Below are 22,996 nucleotides of genomic sequence, written 5' to 3' on the forward strand. Positions count from 1 at the left end.
AAAACTTTTAGTAATACCAATGATCCTGTTTCAAAACTTATGTCTTTTCGATGCAAATCTGCATTCTTTTTCTGTCTATTCTGCGCGGCTTCCAATCTTTTCCGAATTAACACCACTGCTTCTTTTGTCTGCTGCACTAATTCAGGTCCTAACACTTTCTTTTCTCTTACCTCATCCCAGTATAGAGGTGATCTACACTTTCTTCCATATAAAGCTTTGTAGGGTGGCATTCCAATGCTGGCATGGTAATTGTTATTATAGGAAAATTCTATTAATGGTAAATGATCGTCCCAACTTCCCTTGAAATCCAAAGCACACACCCTTAACATATCTTCGATCGTCTGAATCATTCTCTCACTTTGGCCATCAGTTTGGGGATGATAAGCGGTACTCATATATAATTTAGTTCCTAAACACTCTTGAAACTTTGTCCAAAATCTTTAATTAAATCTTGGATCTCGATCTGATACTATAGACACAGGTACCCCATGCTTGGTAACTATCTCATCTAAATATATTTTAACTAGCTTTTCCAGAGAATACTTTTCATTAATTGGGAGGAAATGCGCTGACTTGGTCAATCTATCAATGATCACCCAAATGGCATCGTGATTCGATCTTGTCCTCGGCAAGCCTACCACAAAATCCATTGTAATTTCTTCCCACTTCCACAGCGGAATTTCCAGAGGCTGCAACAATCCACTGGGCCTTTGGTGCTCTACTTTTACTCTCTGACACATGTGACACTTGCTAACCCACTCCGCAATCTCTTTCTTCATTCCTGGCCACCAAAAGTGTTTCCTTAAATCTTGGTACATCTTCGTGCTGCCAGGGTGAATAGAAAACCTAGAATTGTGCGCTTCATGCAATATTTCATTCTTCAGTTCTGCTACATTAGGAATCCAGATGCGAGAGGAAAACTTGTATAGGCCGCGGTTATCCTTTTGAGTACATAATTCTTCTCCTATCAGATCTTCCAATTCTCGTTCCATAACTCCTTCTTGACATCTTTTAATCTTTTCCATTAACGCTGGCTGGAAAGTAATCTCGTATAGCGATTTCCGATCCTCACCTGGCACTTGAATTTCGATTTCCATCTTTTCCAAGTCCCGTACCATTTTATTCGCGATACAGGCCATGTCTAATTTCTCTTTTCTACTTAGGGCATCAACTACCACATTGGCCTTACCCGTGTGATAGTTAATTGAACAGTCATAGTCCTTAATCAACTCCAACCATCTCCTTTGTCTCATGTTTAAGTCTTTTTGGGTGAATATATACTTTAAGCTTTTATGATCCATGTAGATATCACATTTCTCTCCATACAAGTAATAACGCCATAGCTTCAAAGCAAACACTATAGCCGCCAACTCAAGATCATGAACTGGATATTTCTGCTCGTGGGGTTTTAACTACCTAGACGCATACGCAATAACCTTATCATGTTGCATTAGCACACAACCTAATCCTTTAAGCGAAGCATCACTGTAAATTACGAAATTCCCGATTTCATCTGGTAATGCTAACACTGGTGCCGTCACTAGTCTTTTCTTTAGCTCTTAAAAGCTTTCTTCACATTTCTCCGTCCAAACAAATCTCTCATTTTTCCGGGTCAGCTTGGTCAACGGGGTTGCAATCTTGGCAAAGTCCTTCACAAATCTTCGGTAATAGCCTGCTAATCCAAGAAAACTTCTAATTTCCGTTGGGGTCTTTGGCTGCTCCCATCTGGATACCGCTTCAATCTTTGCAGGGTCTACCTTAATACCATCTTTACCAACTATATGACCTAAAAACTGAACCTCCTCCAACCAAAATTCACACTTTGAGAACTTAGCATATAATTGTTTTTCTCTCAACCTTTGTAATGCAGTTCTTAGATGTCCGGCATGGTCGTCTTTGGTCCTTGAGTAGATGAGGATGTTATCAATAAATACAATAACAAACTTATCCAAGTACTCATTATACACCCGGTTCATTAAATCCATAAAAGCCGCTGGCGCATTAGTCAACCCGAATGACATCACTAGAAACTCATAATGGCCATACTTGGTTCGAAAAGCAGTCTTCGGTATATCATCAGGCTTGATCTTCAACTGATGATAGCCCGATCTTAAGTCAATCTTGGAAAAATAACATGCTCCCTTCAGTTGATCAAATAAATCATCGATTCTGGGTAGGGGATACTTATTCTTGATGGTTAACTTATTCAATTCTCGGTAGTCAATACACAATCTCATGCTTCCCTCCTTATTTTTCACAAACAATACTGGCGCGCCCCACGGGGATACACTTGGTCTAATTACCCCTTTATCCAAAAGTTCCTGAAGTTGTTTAGCTAGTTCTTTCATTTCTACTGGGGCCATACGGTAAGGTGCCTTTGAAACTGGTTCTGCTCCCGGAATCAAATCAATAGAAAACTCAATCTCCCGATCTGGTGGTAATCCTGGTAACTCGTCTGGAAACACATCTGGAAATTCATTCACTACTGAAATCTTCTCCAATTCGGGTATTCTCTTCTCGGTATCCACAAAATGGGCTAAATATGCTTCACAACCTTGTCTCAATAACTTCTTCGCTTCCAGGATAGAAAGAAATTTCTTGTCCTGTTTTTGTCCTTGATAAGCTATCCTTTTATTATCTTCTGAATATAAACAAACTTTCTTTTTCTTACAATCAATATTCGCCTTATGCTGAGACAACCAATCCATTCCTAAAATTACATCAAACTCTCCTAACTGAAAGGGTATTAAATCCACCAAAAAGAGATGCCCGCAAATTTCTATTTGACATCTAGGACAAAAATGGTTTAATGAAACTTTATCCTGATTAGCTACCTCTATCGATAAGGGCTCATTCAGATTTTCTAATATCAAATTCATTTTACTTACACATTCTTTAGATATAAAGGACTTAGATGCTCCCGAATCAAATAAAACCTTAACAGGCACTGAATTTAGAAAAAGCGTACCTGCAACCACATCTGAATCTTGAGCATTAGATTTCTTGGTCATTTTAAAGGTTCTGGCTCTCGCTGTGCTAGTTGCTGGTCCTTGAGATTCATTCCCTCCTACATTACCCTGAGTAGCCGTCTTGTAGTTTCCGAAGATGTGCCCAACCTTACCACACTTGAAGCAAGTGACTCCGACATTTCCTAGGTTACATTCTGACGTATAATGACCTTTTTTATCGCATTTAAAACACTGGACATCCTTCCGACACAGACCACTATGCTTTCTACCACATAACTTACAATCCACAACTGGTCTGGTTGACTGGACTGGGGCGGAGGCAACTGAAGTGACACCGGAATTTGTCTAAGCCATGCCTTGCCTTCTAAATCTCCGATTCTTATTCCAGCCAAACTTCCTTGGGAACTTCTGACTAGACTCCTCCTGGTCTGCATTAGCTGTACCACTTTCAAACTTTCTCTTCCGATCACCCCTTTCCTTGGAGGCCAACTTCTAATCACTCTCTATCACCAGGGCGGCTTGAACTACAGAGGTATACGTCTTAAGTTGCAGGGCTACCACTCCACTACGAATTTCCGGCTTTAGTCCTTGCTGAAATCTCCTAGCTTTCTGAATCTCAGTGTTTACATATCCAGGGGCTAGTCAAGCCAACTCCGTAAACTTGGCCTCATACTCAGCCACGCTCCTTTCTCCCTGCTTCAATTCCAAAAACTCTACTTCCAACTGACTCTGCAAACAATCTGGAAAATACTTTTCTAGAAATAGCTCCGTGAATCTAGCCCAAGAAATAGGGCCTTCTCCTTCTAAGGCACACGCAGATTCCCACCAAAAACTTGCTTCACCTTTCAGAAAATAACTAGCATAATCTGATTTAGAATCATCACTCACCTGAATAAGGGTGAAGGCTTTCTCCATTTCTTTAAGCCAAATTCTAGCAGCAATCGGGTCTACCTCGCCCTTAAACTCTGGGGGTTTAACTGACTGAAAAGACTTAAAACTAACAGTCTGGTTCGGTTCTCTTGGCTGGGGTTGATGTTGAAGCTGTAACTGTTGTTGGATTTGTTGATGTTGTCGTTGTATAAATTGCTGCTGTTGTTGCTGCTGTTATAGGAATTGTTGTTGCTGCTGCTGGAATTGTTCTTGCTGCTGAGCCATCTGATTAGACTGTTGGCGCAGCAAATATAGCAATCCATCCATGATTGGGCCCCCTTCAGAGTTCCTGCTGGAGGAATTGGACGGGAAATTTTTCTTGGGAGTCATTCTCCTGAAACACAACAAAAAAATTTTATATGAAAATCGTGCCCCCGAGTAGCAACAGTTTTATGCATCAGGAGAATGCGGTCACAATTAAATATTCCCTTCCTTGTTTATTTGGGGTCCACCCATGATGCATAACTAAATTCAATAATCCAGCAATAAATACAACAATAACAATAACAGCAATAACAAAAGTGCAATAAAATAAAACCGACAACCGTAACATCAGAAAATAATAGTACAACAACAATACAAATCTATCTAACAACTACAGTACAACACTCATAACATACTAAGTACACAACAAAATTGGCTGTCATAGCAGCCCCGCCTAATACAAGCTACACTACATAGAAACATACATAGGAAAAGCATCTATAGAACTCCTACAACTAACTCCGAGCTCTGTATCTCACTCCAACAAGTCTAATCTAGCCACTGCCACTACCACCAATGGATCCTAACTTAAATACCAACCAGTTCACAAGATCCTGGTACTGAACAGCTCTAAACTCGGAGTTAATGAAATGGTCAATGGTCCAAGCTCTCTCTACTGCAGCCTGAGTCAAGGATCGAACTCTCTCCTACACATCTGGGGAAGGGGCAGGAATACCCTGGAAAGGCCCGACCGGAATCTGGTCAAGCTGAGCTGCTAACCCTGGGCTCTGCTATCTGATAAAAGACTGGTTCACCGCTCGGTGAACATGGTAAGGGATCGGGGAGGATGCACCTGAATGAACAGAGGGAGGAACAGGTGGTCTCGAAGTGGAGGAACTAGGACCACATCCTGGAGGGAAATCCCTAACAGCCGACACTGACCTTCTTACCCAGCGAGGACGAATACTAGGTCCAAGCACACCTCCTGATACAACTGAAGGAACAGATGGAGGAGGCATGGGAGTCTCCTCGGCTACAACATCCAAGGTCCGCTCAGAATCTGAATCATCTGAGTCTGACGGGTTTCTCCAAGAAGGAGAACTAGAGATCACTATAGGCCACTGTCAATCATAACAATATACAGGAAAGACAGAACAAGGTTAGGGCAAGTCTATTAAAATATTAATAGATGCCAGGGTAACACCGTCGGAACCCTCGACTTACACTTAAGGTTGCTCCTCGACATGAGTTGCTGACTCACACTATAGGACATACTTCCTACACCTTACTAACTCATCTCTTAATCTAAATTAGGGACTTGAACCTGTAGCTCTGATACCAACTGTGACGGCCTCAACCCCGGGGTCAGGGGTTGACGTCACCAAAAATATGATAAATTATAACAAAAACTACTAAATAAACTTTATTATAATACACGAACCCAACCAGGAGCCGAAACAGGTTCAAGTACTATTTAGGTTACAACACACACACTAACTTATTTAAAACCAGACACTCTCACTTATTACAGCAACTCATCAGACCTCAGGGCCTGATACAAACTACCTCAGAGGAGCCGGGACCGGAGGCTGACACTCTACGCTGACCTGGTCTTCTAGACATCTGCAATAAATAAATACAAAACAAGCTGCAAGGGTGAGCAATCCATTGCTCAATAGTACCTCTATATGAATAACCAGTAATAAGTTGTATAAAATAATATAGGAACATATATTAAACTGATATACGAGAAATCCGTAAAACAGGTATAAACTGGATATCAAAACTAGCATGCTTTGCAAAATAACATCATCTGTAGTGTGTTGTGTAAAAATAACAGAGTTCAATTTTAGCATGCTATTTCCTTTCCAAAACCACTGTCCATTGCTGGACCAATAAATCACCGGTCCCGTTACGGGGACTATAAACTATTCAACCTTTATCAGTTATATAAAAGAGGATGAATTCTAGGGACAGCTGATCAGTCTATCCCACCACAAATTTCATTCCGGAACTCAGAGACTTGCTAGGTCTCTGTCATGCTGGACTAAACGGCCTACCAGTGCGCGCATCCGACTTAGCCTCTTACGCAACCACGCTGAGCCGTTACCTAATAACGGACCTCTTACGCCAACTGACCATCCAATATCTGATTTATGTTTATCCAGTTTCCAAAACCATTTACACCTATCTCTTTTTAAACCATTACAGCACACATTCTAAAAATCCCTTTTTAATTTTAATCATAATCTAGAGATAGGCATTTTCAGAAGTTACTTTTTCCCCAAAACATCAGTTAATAAAACATATTTAAATACGGGGAATACGTAACTTAAAACGTTCTGTTCCAGTACATATTTTAAATCAACAACTATTCATATATACTGAACTGTAAAAGATTAGTTCAGGGGTACTTGCCTTGCGAAGCTTTGCACTAACTTTGGCTTAACTCTAATTGACTTGAACTACCGGGTCCTTTGACTCGAACCTACGAAATCGAAACATCCTAGGTTAGACAACCGATTATGTTTGACTTTTCCTCACTAACTAATTACCCAACGCTATAATTTTTGACTCGTAAGCATATTGATATGAATAACATATACTTAATAATGATGCACATAGCAATCAGAGTTTAATTTGTATTAAACGAGATATATGAACTCGATTTATAATTTAAGGTAATTTTTAGAAAAATTGGACAGCGACTCCTCTGTTTATAGGTCTACCCGTCGAAACATCAATCCACGTCAAATCCCAACAAAATCAATTTGAATCGTAACATAACCAAATTTTAGTCCTGAACATAATTTATACAAATTTAATTTATTAAAATATTTAGGACTCAGAGTTATATCATCCCCGTCCACCGTCCGCTCGTAACAAGTCATCGCGGTACGGCGGCAAAATTTCGCGGGTACCCGATTAATTCTCGGGTTTCCAACACGAATCTTCGCCGATTAAGTATTAACAATTTCCCTCATGAAACAATAATTAATATCACGAAATTACTCAAGTAAAATCCTGCAGAAAAATTGCTAAAAAAAATTAATAGGATATTCAAATTCACAATCTGCAAAAATAGAATATGAATCAAACGAAAACAAAACCATACAGCCAACACGCGCGAACGCACCACCAAACCAACAAAACAGAGACACAAACACAGGCAGCACCTCCGCCTTCCACCACCACTCACACACCCTTAAACACAGACACAGACATATATATATATACATAGATAAGCACATATATATGCATGCAGATCAATAAAAGGAACTAGGCCGGAGTATTTGTTAGGGCGAAAACACGCGCTAATATTCACGCAAGTATACGCGTTCGCAAGTAATATAGAATACTTTCTAGTTCGTTCCCACAGAGACTCAGACTAATTATTGTTTAATTAAACTCACGCACCAACATATGATTACTTCTCAATGTTAAGACACTAACACTTAGAATTGTTGACTAAATATTAACTACAATTAATTACTTAGTTATCACTTAAATAACACTTCAATTAACAATATTAAAACACTCATGAAATCACAACTTCATTACTACTTCCTTCAATAGTTATTGTTATTACCTTTAGCATGTGCCAGTGATGATATTAATCGAATAACACGAAACTGATAAAAGCCAACTTTCATTGTACTAATACCATTCTACCAAGCATCCACAATTAAGATAGAAGTTGAATAGTCATCAATTATGTTGAGTTCCTATATGTCTACAGAAATTGACAACACAACGATTTAAGCACAAGTTATTCATTTTGAATACACAGGGCAAATAAAACTGTTAGAGTTACCCACTAATCATGCACATCGTACATGAACCTATGCTAGCATGGCAAGTTCTAAATCTCAAGATCCACCGTCGCTTCATAAGAGATTAACACCCTATCTTATATGTTCGCGACGCACATAAGACGAATACGCACAACCAATACTAGATATCATACAATCATCACACGCTAAAGTATTAAACATTTAACTAAAGAATTCCATAGTAAATCCGTTGCGACCCCATGATCACGATTAGCCCATAATAGCACTTATCGTTATCATGGGTTCATATGAAATCATGATAAACAAACACAAGAAAATAATAACTAAACTAATTATATTAAACCAGAGTACGTCACAAGAGTAAATAGGTTCAAAGTAAGAAAACTAGCATCCAACGTTACAACGAAATAAGAATCACAAGAAAATATGCTTCCTCTTCGTTGCTGTGTGCTAAAACGGTCTTCTTCCTTATCTCCTTCGCTCCTTGCTTAATACCACGATCCTCTCCCGTGAAAACGTCTCTAAATATACTTATATAATAGTCCCATAAAACTCAGATTACATAGAAGTTGGAAGCCAAACAGAAGTAGAAGTCTAAAAATAATTATTTAATTTCCCGACCCTGCGCGGCCGCTCAGGACCCTACTGGATTTTTCCTGAGTTTGCTCCGTTTCTTCGCCGTAATCTGCCCCTTTCTTTCCTCTCGCAATGGTGAACACATGCCAAGGCTTATTCTTGATGATAACTCCTCCGAAATGCAACTAATACCCTGAAATGCATAAACACTAGAAAAACGCATCAAATATACAAAATACTTGATTTCAAGGCACCAATTTAAGCCATTTTAAGATGTTCTAAGTGGTATAAAATGCCACTTATCACACCCCCAAACTTAAATCGATGCTTGTCCTCAAGCGTCACAGACTCAAAAAAAATAAAAAAAATTGCATGAATGCAATCTATATGAAAATGCAGCGATCCCCCTTACTACAAACAAACCAACCAAATTGCAACATCTCAACAAATGCAGTTAGGCGACTAAAGATCAATAAACTCATGCAAACGAACATACAGCCAGAAACGTGGTGTGTGCAGATGCTTAACAAATATGCTTCAGAACTAGACCAGTTATTATGACTCAACTATTATCAAGGAAATCACATGATTATACAAAGAATAAAAATTCTAGGCACAAAGTGACATATAACACTACAAGAATTTTGGAGCTTATTACGGAATCATGCTTTTTATTCAAGACAACAATGCTTATTTGACCGTGCAATGAGTGAGGTCCACAAAAGACTTATACAATGGTATCCATGTAACGAGCGTTAGGTTAGCGGATCCCAGACTCTAAAAGCCTTAGGTCACTAGGCACAAAGTCCCCTAAGAACTTAATAACTCGAATACCAAAGAGCCCACTCGTGATCAATTATGCATAAACACAAAAAAAAAAATTCTTTTTTTTCTTTTTTTTCTTTTTTTTTTTATTTCATGTTATGCGAGCCGGCTACTAGCCATTTGACGCCTAGCCACAACTAGCAACAGATTCCATTTTTACTCTATTTTTTTCTTTTTCATGCCTTTATCACTAAGAACCTATTATCGAATTCTAAGCATAATAAATAGATTAACCTCGAAAACAATCAGATCATAACAATAATCTAGCCCTTAAGCATTCTCTAAGACTTAGTGAAAATACAAGTGCTCTTAGCATGCATATCAACCTACACGACTCAATATCACTTTAATGCTATCACTACACTCGCATCAACATCACAATTCAGTCGATAAATCATCGCAAAAGGGATCATGGTATATGCATGAGCTACATGACATGATAAACAAATAAAGCTATAAATAAATAAAACTATATGGCAAAAATTATGCAACTATATGAACTAAATATCATGAATATGCAACTATATGACTCACACAAAATATTCCTTAACTACCACCCCCAAACTTAAAATCTTCACTGTCCCCAGTGAAGGTAGTAGAAAGGAACACAGGGTATACCTACTCGGAGTCATCATCATCATCACCCTCAGTGGGTGGAGTATCAGGCGGCGGGTATGCAGAGTCCTCACCAAAAACTGGCCACTGGATATCAGCTCCAAAGCCTCGAGAAGCAGTCCCTAACGCAAGGGTGAGCTCCTGAGCAAACCTGCCCTGCGTCTCGTACATGGCATCCATCCGCCGTGAAAGCCTCCTATACTGGGTATCAGCCATCCCAGCACCCTCCTGAGCTCTCGAAGAACCAGCCTCATCACGCCTAGGCCTAGCCATAGAAGCACCTCGTGTTGGACGCCCTCCTGGAAGACGATAACCCAGCCCATGCTCCTCGGGCTCACCACCGGTCCACTCCTGCATCCCATTCAGAGTCCCAGAATCAATCGGAGCGGCCGACAACTGCAACTGCTCATGAGCCGGCCAGTTCACTCCCACTGCCCGGCAGGATGTTCATATGTTTAACTCCCCTTAAAAACTTCAGAATTCCTTGGTAGATAAACTCACCAAGGTCCATATAGTACTCCTCATTAAGAATTCCCCACAACAACTGTGCTCTCTTAACTGTGACCTCGTGTGCATGCGAAGAAGGCAAAATATTAGCACAAATAAATGTGTTCCATGCACGGGCATACCTGTTCATAGCAATCATCGGGAAGTGACGATACTCATTAGTGTCGGTCTTGAAAATCCAAACTGTGCCCGGCCTACAGAGAGAGAACAAATCAAATCCAAGTCGAAATCCTCAGCAGTCTTCTCATTCCAGTTCTCCTCCTCGGGCTTCCTCTCTCGCTGTCCAATCACACGGTGAATCGCTGCTGGGTGATAATCAACCGTCAGCCCTCGGACCACAGAAAACCCATTCTTCTCGGCCTTCGCGTTCACATAGTACTCGTGAACCACGCTCATCGGTACTGCTTCGGGCGACTCACAAAAAGCTATCCACCCCTTCTCTGCAATTATGGGTAGCAACTCACCATCCCTCCCCGATGGTAAAAACCCTCTCTCCTTTAGAATCGGCTTCCCCAAAAGCCTAGTGTACTCCTCCTCCGCAGGTTTCTCATTCAACCGAGGCCTTGCAGCAGTACCCCTCGATGAATCAGCAGTAGGGACTGTGCTGCTGCTATCAATAGTTCGTGCTCTCTTGGGTGCCATTGAATCTTGAATAAAAGTGTTTAAGAACTAAGTTTTTGTGTTTGGGAGAGAGTTTGAGTGTAGAAGTTTTGTGGAAGATATGTAGGATAGGTGTATGTATATATAGGGTGTGGATTAGGTTAAATTAGATTAGGAGTGGGGTTGAGGGATAAAATCATGGGGTACTAGGAAAAGAATTCGTGGGTTTATGGGCTGTGTTGGGTTTTTTAATTTTCTAATTTTTTTTTTATTTTTATGAACTGTAAAAAAAAAATTCTGGCAGCCAACCCCTGAGCGGTCTGAGCTGAGCGGGCGCTCAGGGGGTCACTGGAAAAAAAATTTTCAGTTCCGTTTTTCTGATTTTTTTGTGTTTTTGAATAGGTTATTAACTTCTAGGGGTTCCTGTAACAACAAATCATGGGTTGCCTCCCACGCAGCGCTTCTTTTTCGTCATTAGCTTGACGTTGCGTACCTTTCTCAAGTAGTCAATAAAATGGCACTAACCACTTCTCGGTTTGCCATGTCCCCATAGTAGTGCTTCAACCGCTGACCATTAACCTTGAATGCTTGGTCCGGATCATTCTCAAAAATTTCCACCGCTCCATGTGGAAACACAGTTTTGACAATAAAAGGTCCAGACCACCTTGATTTCAACTTCCCTGGAAAAAGTCGAAGACGAGAGTTGAATAAGAGAACTTGTTGCCCTGACACGAATAGCTTAGGATGTAGCTTCCTATTGTGCTACCTCTTCACCTTTTCCTTGTACATTTTGTTATTCTCGTATGCTTGAAGTCGGAATTCATCAAGTTCATTAAGCTGAAGCATTCTTTTCTTACCAGCTGCATCTAAATCCAGGTTCAACTTTTTCAATACCCGGTAGGCCTTATGCTCAAGCTTCGCAGGTAAATGATATCCCTTACCGTACACCAACGGAAACGGGGACATACCAAGTGGAGTTTTGTATGCTGTTCTCTAAGCCCAAACAGCTTCATCGAGCTTTAAGGACCAATCCTTCCTTGACGGACAAACAACCTTCTCTAGAATGCGCTTGATCTCTCTGTTAGACACTTCCGCTTGACCATTTGTTTGCGGATGATAGGCAGTAGCAACTCGATGATTCACATTATAACACTGCATCATAGAAGTGAACTTACGGTTGCAGAAATGCGACCCTTCATCACTTATGATTACCCGAGGTGTTCCAAACCTTGTGAAAATCTGCTTATGAAGAAAATTCAGCACTGCCTTTGCATCATTTGTCGGTAAAGCTTTGACTTCTACCCATTTTGAGACATGATCGACTGCCAGTAAGATGTACTGATTATTGCAGGATGAGACAAAAGGCCCCATGAAATCGATTCCCCAAACATCAAAGACCTCGACTTCAAGCATCACATTTAACGGCATCTCATCCTTTCTCGTCAAATTTCCCACTCTTTGGCAACGATCACACCTTAAAACAAACTGATGAACATCCTTAAACAAAGTAGGCCAGAAAAAACCTACTTGCAGAATACGAGCTGTCGTCTTCTCACCACCATAGTGTCCACCATAAACTGTGGAGTGGCAGTCTCGTAATATCCCCTCCGTCTCACAGAACGGGATACATCTCCTGATGATCTGGTCAGCTCCCTGTATAAACAAATATGGTTCATCCCACATATACCACTTCACCTCATGCAGAAACTTCTTCTTTTGAGGTGAGGTCAAATTAGGAGGCATTATATTGCTGACAAGATAGTTTACAATATCTGCAAACTATGGCTCTTCCTCCTGAACTGCGAACAACTCCTCATCCGGAAAAGATTCATTGATTAATGTCCTATCTTGTGAAGTAGACTCGGGATCCTCCAACCTAGAGAGATGGTCAGCTACTTGATTCTCAATACCTTTTCGATCCTTGATCTCTAACTCAAATTCCTGAAGTAAGAGCACCCAACGAATGAGTCTCGGCTTCGAATCCTTCTTGGAAAACAAATAGCGAATGGCCGCATGATCAGTGAATACCGTTACTTTAGTCCCAAGCAGATAAGATCGAAATTTCTCGAAACCAAAGACTATAGCCAAGACCTCCTTCTCCGTAGTGGTGTAGTTCATTTGGGCCCCATTTAAGGTCTTACTCGCATAGTAGACCACATAAAAGAGATTATTCTTGCGTTGCCCCAGAACTGCACCTACCGCATAATCACTCGCATCACACATCATCTCAAATGACTCTGTCCAATCTGGTGCTGTAATAACTGGTGCAGTGATCAAACTCTTCTTAAGAGTCTCGAATGCCGCCAAACATTCATCATCAAATTTGAAAGGCACATCTTTCTCAAGCAAAGTGCACAACGGCTTAGATATCTTCGAAAAGTCCTTGATGAACCGCCGATAAAAACCCGCATGACCAAGAAAACTACGGATTCCCTTCACAGAAATAGGTGGTGGAAGATTTTCAATGACTCCCACCTTGGCCTTGTCCACCTCCAGACCCTTGCTAGAGACTTTATGCCCAAGAATAATGCCTTCACGCCCCATAAAATGACACTTCTCCCAATTGAGCACCAAATTAGTTTCCACGCACCTTTTGAGTACGGCACGGAGATTATTCAAACATTCATCATACGATTGTCCAAAGATGGAGAAGTCGTCCATGAACACCTCGACATTATTTCCAATCATGTCAGAGAATATAGCCATCATACATCTCTGAAAAGTGGCCGGGGCGCCACATAACCCAAACGAAACTCTACGAAAAGCAAACGTGCCAAATGGACAAGTGAAGGTAGTCTTTTCCTGATCCTCTGGTGCAATACAAATCTGATTATACCCTGAATAGCCATCCAGAAGATAATAATACTCATGACCAGCCAACCTGTCAAACATCTGATCAATGAAAGGAAGAGGGAAATGATCCTTCCGCGTGGCTTTGTTCAACTTTTGATAATCCATGCATACTCTCCATCCTGTAACTGTTCGAGTGGGGATGAGCTTATTCTTCTCATTTGCTACCACAGTGATACCTCCTTTCTTAGGCACACATTGTACGGGGCTCACCCAAAAACTGTCAGAAATAGGATAAATGATGCCTGCATCTAGCCATTCCAAAATTTCTTTCTTCACCACCTCCTTCATGATAGGATTAAGTCTGCGCTGCTGTTCAACAGTCGGCTTACTACCTTCCTCTAGCAGAATTTTATGCATACAATATGAAGGGTTGATCCCCTTGATGTCTGCTATGGTCCATCCAATAGCCGATTTGAATTCTCTCAAAATCCTTAAGAGCTTGTCTTCCTCACTATCTGAAAGGTCAGATGCAATAATAACAAGTAAAGTAGATGCATCCCCTAAAAAACATACCTCAAGTGTTTAGGTAATGGCTTGAGCTCCAAGGTAGGTGCTTCCTCAATTGATGGTTTGAGCTTTCCTTCAGTATTCTTGAGGTCAGAAGTACCAAGAGATTCAAACGGCATGTCCAGCTTTCACTTCCAGGGAGAAGCATTCAGATATTGTAATTGCTCGTTGCCATCTTCATCATCACTGTCAAAATCCCCCACTAAGGCCTTTTCCAATGCATCAGTCATTAGCATACGATCGAGTTCTGAAGTAACCGCAGAATCAATCACATCCACTTTTAAGCACTCCTCATCTTCTATAGGAAATTTCATTGCCTTGAACACGTTGAAGGTCACATCCTGATCTTGTACCCGCATAGTAAGTGCACCTTTCTGCACATCTATCAAGGTACGGCCAGTAGCCAAGAAAGGTCTTCCCAAGATTATGGGAATCTTCTTATCTTCCTCAAAATCCAGAATAACAAAATCTGCAGGAAAGAAGAGCTTATCCACCTTGACTAGCACATCCTCCACTATGCCCCTTGGGTAAGTAATAGAACGATCAGCCAATTGTAGAGACATGTATGTGGGTTTTGGATCAGGAAAATCCAACTTTTTAAAGATCGACAACGACATCAGGTTGATGCTTGCTCCCAAATCACAAAGGCACTTGTCAAAAGTCAACTTGCCAATGGTGCAAGGAATGGTAAAGCTACCTGGATCTTTAAGCTTTGGAGGTAACTTTTGCTGCAGAACAGCGCTGCATTCTTCCGTGAGAGCAACGGTCTCAAGGTCATCCAGTTTCACCTTCCTTGAAAGAATATTCTTCATAAACTTCGCATAACTAGGCATTTGCTCCAGAGCCTCAGTGAAAGGTATATTGATGTGAAGTTTCTTGAACACCTCCAGAAACTTACCAAACTGTCTATCCAGCTTTTGTTGCTGCAATCTCTTAGGAAAAGGTGGTGGAGGATAAAGCTGTTTTTCCCCCTGTATTACCCTCAGGCAGAGTGTGTTCAACAGTAGTCTTCCTTGGTTCCGCCACTTTCTCCTTTTGCTTAGCTTCTTCATCTCTTATTTCAGCTTCTCCTTCTTTTGGCTTTTCAGCATCAGCAACTTTCCCAGACCTTAAGGTAATAGCCTTGACTTGCTCTTTAGCTTCCTTCCTGCCTGGTACTTCCGTGTCACTAGGGAGGGTTCCAGGTTGACGATTGAGCACTGCATTGGCTATTTGACCGATTTGATTTTCCAAGGTCTTGATAGAAACCGCCTGACTCTTGCATAACAACTTAAGTTCCTCAAAATCAGCACTAGTAGGTGCAGCTGCACTTCCCTGTTGAGGGTATGATTGCCTTTGAGCATACTGCTGTGGTTGCTGGAATCCAGGTGGATTCAACTATTTACTCACACCTTGCTGATATGGTGGCTGAATAGCATTCTGATTATTATCCCAGCTGAAATTTGGATGATTTCTGTTATTAGGATGATAAGTAGCTGGCACAGGCTGCTGTTGTCGCTGATAATTATTCACATACTGAATAGATTCGTTGACAAGAGAACACTGATCCGTAGCATGAGAACCTGCACAAAGCTCACAAACCATAGCTATTTGATTGACTCCATATGTAGCCAGAGAATCAACCTTCATTGACATCGCTTGGAGCTACCCTGCAATAGCGGTGGCTGCATCGACTTCCAGAATACCTGCTACCTTCCCAGGCATCATCCTCTGAGTTGGGTTTTGATGCTCATTTGCAGCCATAGTCTCGATAAGATTATAAGCCTCAGTATAGCTTTTAGCACATAAGGCGCCTCCAGCTGCTGCATCGAGCATGGGCCTAGATTGGGCCCCCAAACCATTATAGAAACCAGTGATCACCATCCAATCAGGCATTCTATGATGTGGACACTTCCTCAACATTTCCTTGTAGCGTTCCCAAGCTTTGCACATAGATTCTGAAGGTTGTTGCACAAACTGAGTAAGAGCACTCCTCATAGCAGTAGTCTTTGCCATCGGATAAAAATTCACCAGAAACTTTTACGCAAGATCTTGCCAAGTAGTGATGGACCCAGCTGGTTCAGAATGTAACCAGTCCTTAGCTTTGTCCGTCAGTGAGAATGGGAAAAGCCTCAGCTTGATAGCTTCATCAGTCACGCCATTATACTTAAAAGTGCTGCAGATCTCGACAAAATTCCTTATGTGCATGTTGGGGTCTTCAGTCGTAGCTCCTCCAAAAGAAACAGAATTCTGCACCATCTGAATAGTGCCCGGCTTGATTTCAAAGGTATTAGCTTGAATAGCCGGATGAAGAATGCTTGACTGAATGTCATCAATATTTGGCCGAGAAAAGTCCATAAGAGCTGGATCAGCCTGAACAATACGATCACCCACGATTACTGGTTCTTTCTGCTCAGTTCCTGAATCCGAATCTTCAAAATCTATCTTCTCCGGAATATCAAGAAATTCGTCTGTCTCCTCAGCTGTATCTAAAGTCCTCTTGCGAGTATGAGAACGAGTTTGCATAAATGCTCGCTTAAGTACCTGAAACACAACCAGAAACAATAAGTAACAACTACATCCTAATCACTGAGTCCTAATGACCAATGATGGTAAGTACATAAACTAAACAAATACGTCGAGTCCCCGGCAGCGACGCCAAAAAACTTGTTAGGGCGAAAACACGCGCTAATATTCACGCAAGTATACGCGTTCGCAAGTAATATAGAATACTTTCTAGTTCGTTCCCACAGAGACTCAGACTAATTATTGTTTAATTAAACTCACGCACCAACGTATGATTACTTCTCAATATTAAGACACTAACACTTAGAATTGTTGACTAAATATTAACTACAATTAATTACTTAGTTTATCACTTAAATAACACTTCAATTAACAATATTATAACACTCATGAGATCACAACTTCATTACTACTTCCTTCAATAGTTATTGTTATTACCTTTAGCATGTGACAGTGATGATATTAATCGAATAACACGAAACTGATAAAAGCCAACTTTCATTATACTAATACCATTCTACCAAGCATCCACAATTAAGATAGAAGTTGAATAGTCATCAATTATGTTGAGTTCCTATATGTCTACAGAAATTGACAACACAACGATTTAAGCACAAGTTATTCCTTTTGATTACACAGGGCAAATAAAACTGTTTGAGTTACCCACTAATCATGCACATCGTACATGAACCTATGCTAGCATGGCAAGTTCTAAATCTCAAGATCCACCGTCGCTTCATAAGAGATTAACACCCTATCTTATATGTACGCGACGCACATAAGACGAATACGCACAACCAATACTAGATATCATACAATCATCACACACTAAAGTATTAAACATTTAACTAAAGAATTCCATAGTAAATCCGTTGCGACCCCATGATCACGATTAGCCCATAATAGCACTTATCGTCATCATGGGTTCATATGAAATCATGATAAACAAACACAAGAAAATAATAACTAAACTAATTATATTAAACCAGAGTACGTCACAAGAGTAAATAGGTTCAAAGTAAGAAAACTAGCATCCAACGTTACAACGAAATAAGAATCACAAGAAAATATGCTTCCTCTTCGTTGCTGTGTGCTAAAACGGTCTTCTTCCTTATCTCCTTCGCTCCTTGCTTAATACCACGATCCTCTCCCGTGAAAACGTCTCTAAATCTACTTATATAATAGTCCCATAAAACTCAGATTACATAGAAGTTGGAAGCCAAACAGAAGTAGAAGTCTAAAAAAAATTATTTAATTTCCAGACCCTGTGCGGCCGCTCAGCATAGCTGAGCGGGCGCTCAGCTTTCCGCGCGGCCGCTCAGCATAGTTGAGCGGGCGCTTAGGACCCTACTGAATTTTTCCTGAGTTTGCTCCGTTTCTTCGCCGTAATCTGCCCTTTCTTTCCTCTCGCAATGGTGAACACATGCCAAAGCTTATTCTTGATGATTACTCCTCCGAAATGCAATTAATACCCTAAAATGCATAAACACTAGAAAAACGCATCAAATACACAAAATACTTGATTTCAAGGCACCAATTTAAGCCATTTTAAGATGTTCTAAGTGGTATAAAATGCCACTTATCACACCCCCAAACTTAAATCGATGCTTGTCCTCAAGCGTCACAGACTCAAAAACAAATAAAAAAAAATGCATGAATGGAATCTATATGAAAATGCAGCGATCCCCCTTACTACGAACAAACCAACCAAATTGCAACATCTCAACAAATGCAGTTAGGCGACTAAAGATCAATAAACTCATGCAAACGAACATACAGCTAGAAACATGGTGTGTGCAGATGCTTAACAGATATACTTCGGAACTAGACCAGTTATTATGACTCAGCTATTATCAAAGCAATCACATGATTATACAAAGAATAAAAATTCTAGGCACAAAGTGACATATAACACTACAAGAATTTTGGAGTTTATTACGGAATCATGCTTTTTATTCAAGACAACAATGCTTATTTGACTGTGCAATGAGTGAGGTCCACAAAAGACTTATACAATGGTATCCATGTAACGAGCGTTAGGTTAGCGGATCCCAGACTCTAAAAGCCTTAGGTCACTAGGCACAAAGTCCCCTAAGAACTTAATAACTCGAATACCAAAGAGCCCACTCATGATCAATTATGCATAAACACCAAAAAAAATTTCTTTTCTTATTTTTTTTCTTTTTTTTTTCTTCTTTTTTTTCAAAATTTCTGAGCAAGTGCGTTTCGCTCCATCTTGCTCAACCCTAGACTACTCGCATAACATGCGAGCCGGCTACTAGCCATTTGACGCCTAGCCACAACTAGCAACAGATTCCATTTTTACTCCATTTTTTTTCTTTTTCATGCCTTTATCACTAAGAACCTATTATCGAATTCTAAGCATAATAAATAGATTAACCTCGAAAACAATCAGATCATAACAACAATCTAGCCCTTAAGCATTCTCTAAGACTTAGTGAAAATACAAGTGCTTTTAGCATGCATATCAACCTACACGACTCAATATCACTTTAATGCTATCACTACACTCGCATCAACATCACAATTCAGTCGATAAATCATCGCAAAAGGGATCATGGTATATGCATGAGCTACATGACATGATAAACAAATAAAGCTATAAATAAAAAAAACTATATGGCAAAAATTATGCAACTATATGAACTAACAATCATGAATATGCAACTATATGACTCACATAAAAAATTCCTTAACTACCACCCCCAAACTTAAAATCTTCACTGTCCCCAGTGAAGGTAGTAGAAAGGAACACAGGGTATACCTACTCGGAGTCATCATCATCATCACCCTCAGTGAGTGGAGTATCAGGCGGCGGGTATGCAGAGTCCTCACCAAAAACTGGCCACTGGATATCAGCTCCAAGGCCTCGAAAAGCAGTCCCTAACGCAAGGGTGAGCTCCTGAGCAAACCTGTTCTGTGTCTCGTACATGGCATCCATCCGCCGTGAAAGCCTCCTATACTGGGTATCAGCCATCCCAGCACCCTCCTGAGCTCTCGAAAAACCAGCCTCATCACGCCTAGGCCTAGCCATAGTAGCACCTTGTGTTGGACGCCCTCCTGAAAGACGATAACACAGCCCATGCTCCTCGGGCTCACCACCAGTCCACTCCTGTATCCCATTCAGAGTCCCAGAATCAATCGGAGCGGCCGGCAACTGCAACTGCTCATGAGCCGGCCAATTCACTCCCACTGCCCGGCAAAGCTTCGTGACCGTGGATGCATAAGGGATGTTCATATGCTTAGCTCCCCTCAAAAACTTCAGAATTCCTTGGTAGATAAACTCACCAAGGTCCACATAGTACTCTTCATTAAGAATTCCCCACAACAACTGTGCTCTCTCAACTGTGACCTCATGTGCATGCGAAGAAGGCAAAATATTAGCACAAATAAATGCGTTCCATGCACGGGCAAACCTGTTCATAGCAATCGACGGGAAGTGACGATACTCATTAGTGCCGGTCTTGAAGGTCCAAACTGTGCCCGGCCTACAGAGAGTAGCACAAATCAAATTCAAGTCGAAATCCTCAGCAGTCTTCTCATTCCAGTTCTCCTCCTCGGGCTTCCTCTCTCGCTGTCCAATCACACGGCGAATCGCCGCTGGGTGATAATCAACCGTCAGCCCTCGGACCACAGAAAATCCATTCTTCTCGGCCTTCGCGTTCGCATAGAACTCGCGAACCACGCTCATCGGTACTGCTTCGGGCGACTCACAAAAAGCTATCCACCCCTTCTCTGCAATCATGGGTAGAAACTCACCATCCCTCCCCGATGGTAAAAACCCTCTCTCCTTCAGAATCGGCTTCCCCAAAAAGCCTAGTGTACTCCTCCTCCGCAGCTCTGTCATTCAACCGAGGCCTTGCAGCAGTACCCCTCGATGAATCAGCAATAGGGACTGTGCTGCTGCTATCAATAGTTCGTGCTCTCTTGGGTGCCATTGAATCTTGAATAAAAGTGTTTAAGAACTAAGTTTTTGTGTTTGGGAGAGAGTTTGAGTGTAGAAGTTTTGTGGAAGATATGTAGGATAGGTGTATGTATATATAGGCTGTGGATTAGGTTAAATTAGATTAGGAGTGGGGTTGAGGGATAAAATCATGGGGTAATAGGAAAAGAATTCGTGGGTTTATGGGCTGTGTTGTGTTTTTTAATTTTCTGATTTTTTTTTATTTTTATGAACTGTAAAAAAAAAATTCTGGCAGCCGACCCCTGAGCGGTCGCTCAGCAAAGCTGAGCGGCCGCTCAGGGGGTCACTGGAAAAAAATAAATTTCAGTCCTGTTTTTCTGATTTTTTTGTGTTTTTGAATAGGTTATTAACTTCTAAGGGTTCCTGTAACAACAAATCATGGGTTGCCTCCCACGCAACGCTTCTTTTTCGTCATTAGCTTGACGTTGCGTACCTTTCTCAAGTAGTCAATAAAATGGCACTAACCACTTCTCGGTTTGCCATGTCCCCATACTAGTGCTTCAACTGCTGACCATTAACCTTGAATGCTTGGTTCAGATCATTCTCAAAAATTTCCACCGCTCCATGTGGAAACACAGTTTTGACAATAAAAGGTCCAGACCACCTTGATTTCAACTTCCCTGGAAAAAGTCGGAGACGAGAGTTGAATAAGAGAACTTGTTGCCCCGACACGAATAGCTTAGGATGTAGCTTCCTATTGTGCTACATCTTCACTTTTTCCTTGTACATTTTGTTATTCTCGTACGCTTGAAGTCGGAATTCATCAAGTTCATTAAGCTGAAGCATTCTTTTCTTACCAGCTGCATCTAAATCCAGGTTTAACTTTTTCAACGCCCAGTAGGCCTTATGCTCAAGCTCCGCAGGTAAATGACATCCCTTACCGTACACCAACTATAACGGGGACATACCAAGTGGAGTTTTGTATGCTGTTCTGTAACCCCAAACAGCTTCATCGAGCTTTAAGGACCAATCCTTCCTTGACGGACAAACAACCTTCTCTAGAATGCGCTTGATCTCTCTGTTAGACACTTCCGCTTGACCATTTGTTTGCGGATGATAGGGAGTAGCAACTCGATGATTCACATTATAACGCTGCATCATAGAAGTGAACTTACGGTTGCAGAAATGCGACCCTTCATCACTTATGATTACCCGAGGTGTTCCAAACCTTATGAAAATCTGCTTATGAAGAAAATTCAGCACTGCCTTTGCATCATTTGTTGGTAAAGCTTTGACTTCTACCCATTTTGAGACATAATCGACTCCCAGTAAGATGTACTGATTATTGCAGAATGAGACAAAAGGCCCCATGAAATCGATTCCCCAAACATCAAAGACCTCGACTTCAAGCATCACATTTAACGGCATCTCATCCTTTCTCGTCAAATTTCCCACTCTTTGGCAACGATCACACCTTAAAACAAACTGATGAGCATCCTTAAACAAAGTAGGCCAGAAAAAACCTGCTTGCAGAATATGAGCTGCCGTCTTCTCACCACCATAGTGTCCACCATAAACTGTGGAGTGGTAGTCTCGTAATATCCCCTCCGTCTCACAGAACGGGATACATCTCCTGATGATCTGGTCAGCTCCCTGTCTAAATAAATATGGTTCATCCCATATTTACCACTTCACCTCATACAGAAACTTCTTCTTTTGAGCTGAGGTCAAATTAGGAGGCATTATATTGCTGACAAGATAGTTTACAATATCTGCAAACCATGGCTCTTCCTCCTGAACTGCGAACAACTGCTCATCCAGAAAAGATTCATTGATTAATGTCCTATCTTGTGAAGTAGACTCGGGATCCTCCAACCTAGAGATATGGTCAGCTACTTGATTCTCAGTACCTTTTCGATCCTTGATCTCTAACTCAAATTGCTGAAGTAAGAGCACCCAACGAATGAGTCTCGGCTTCGAATCCTTCTTGGAAACCAAATAGGAAATGGCCGCATGATCAGTGAATACCGTTACTTTAGTCCCAAGCAGATAAGATTGAAATTTCTCGAAACCAAAGACTATAGCCAAGAGCTCCTTCTACGTAGTGGTGTAGTTCATTTGGGCCCCATTTAAGGTCTTACTCGCATAGTAGACCACATGAAAGAGATTATTCTTGGGCTGCCCCA

At 41.1% G+C, this 22,996-nt stretch overlaps 1 pseudogene; it reads right to left on the reverse strand.

Annotated features, from left to right (window-relative positions):
• Positions 1-22,996, reverse strand: part of LOC141693663 (L-type lectin-domain containing receptor kinase IV.2-like) — a 115,708-nt pseudogene that overhangs the window by 16,988 nt on the left and 75,724 nt on the right.

This window comes from Apium graveolens, chromosome 2, assembly GCF_009905375.1.
Source record: "Apium graveolens cultivar Ventura chromosome 2, ASM990537v1, whole genome shotgun sequence".
Classification (NCBI taxonomy): Eukaryota; Viridiplantae; Streptophyta; class Magnoliopsida; order Apiales; family Apiaceae; genus Apium; species Apium graveolens.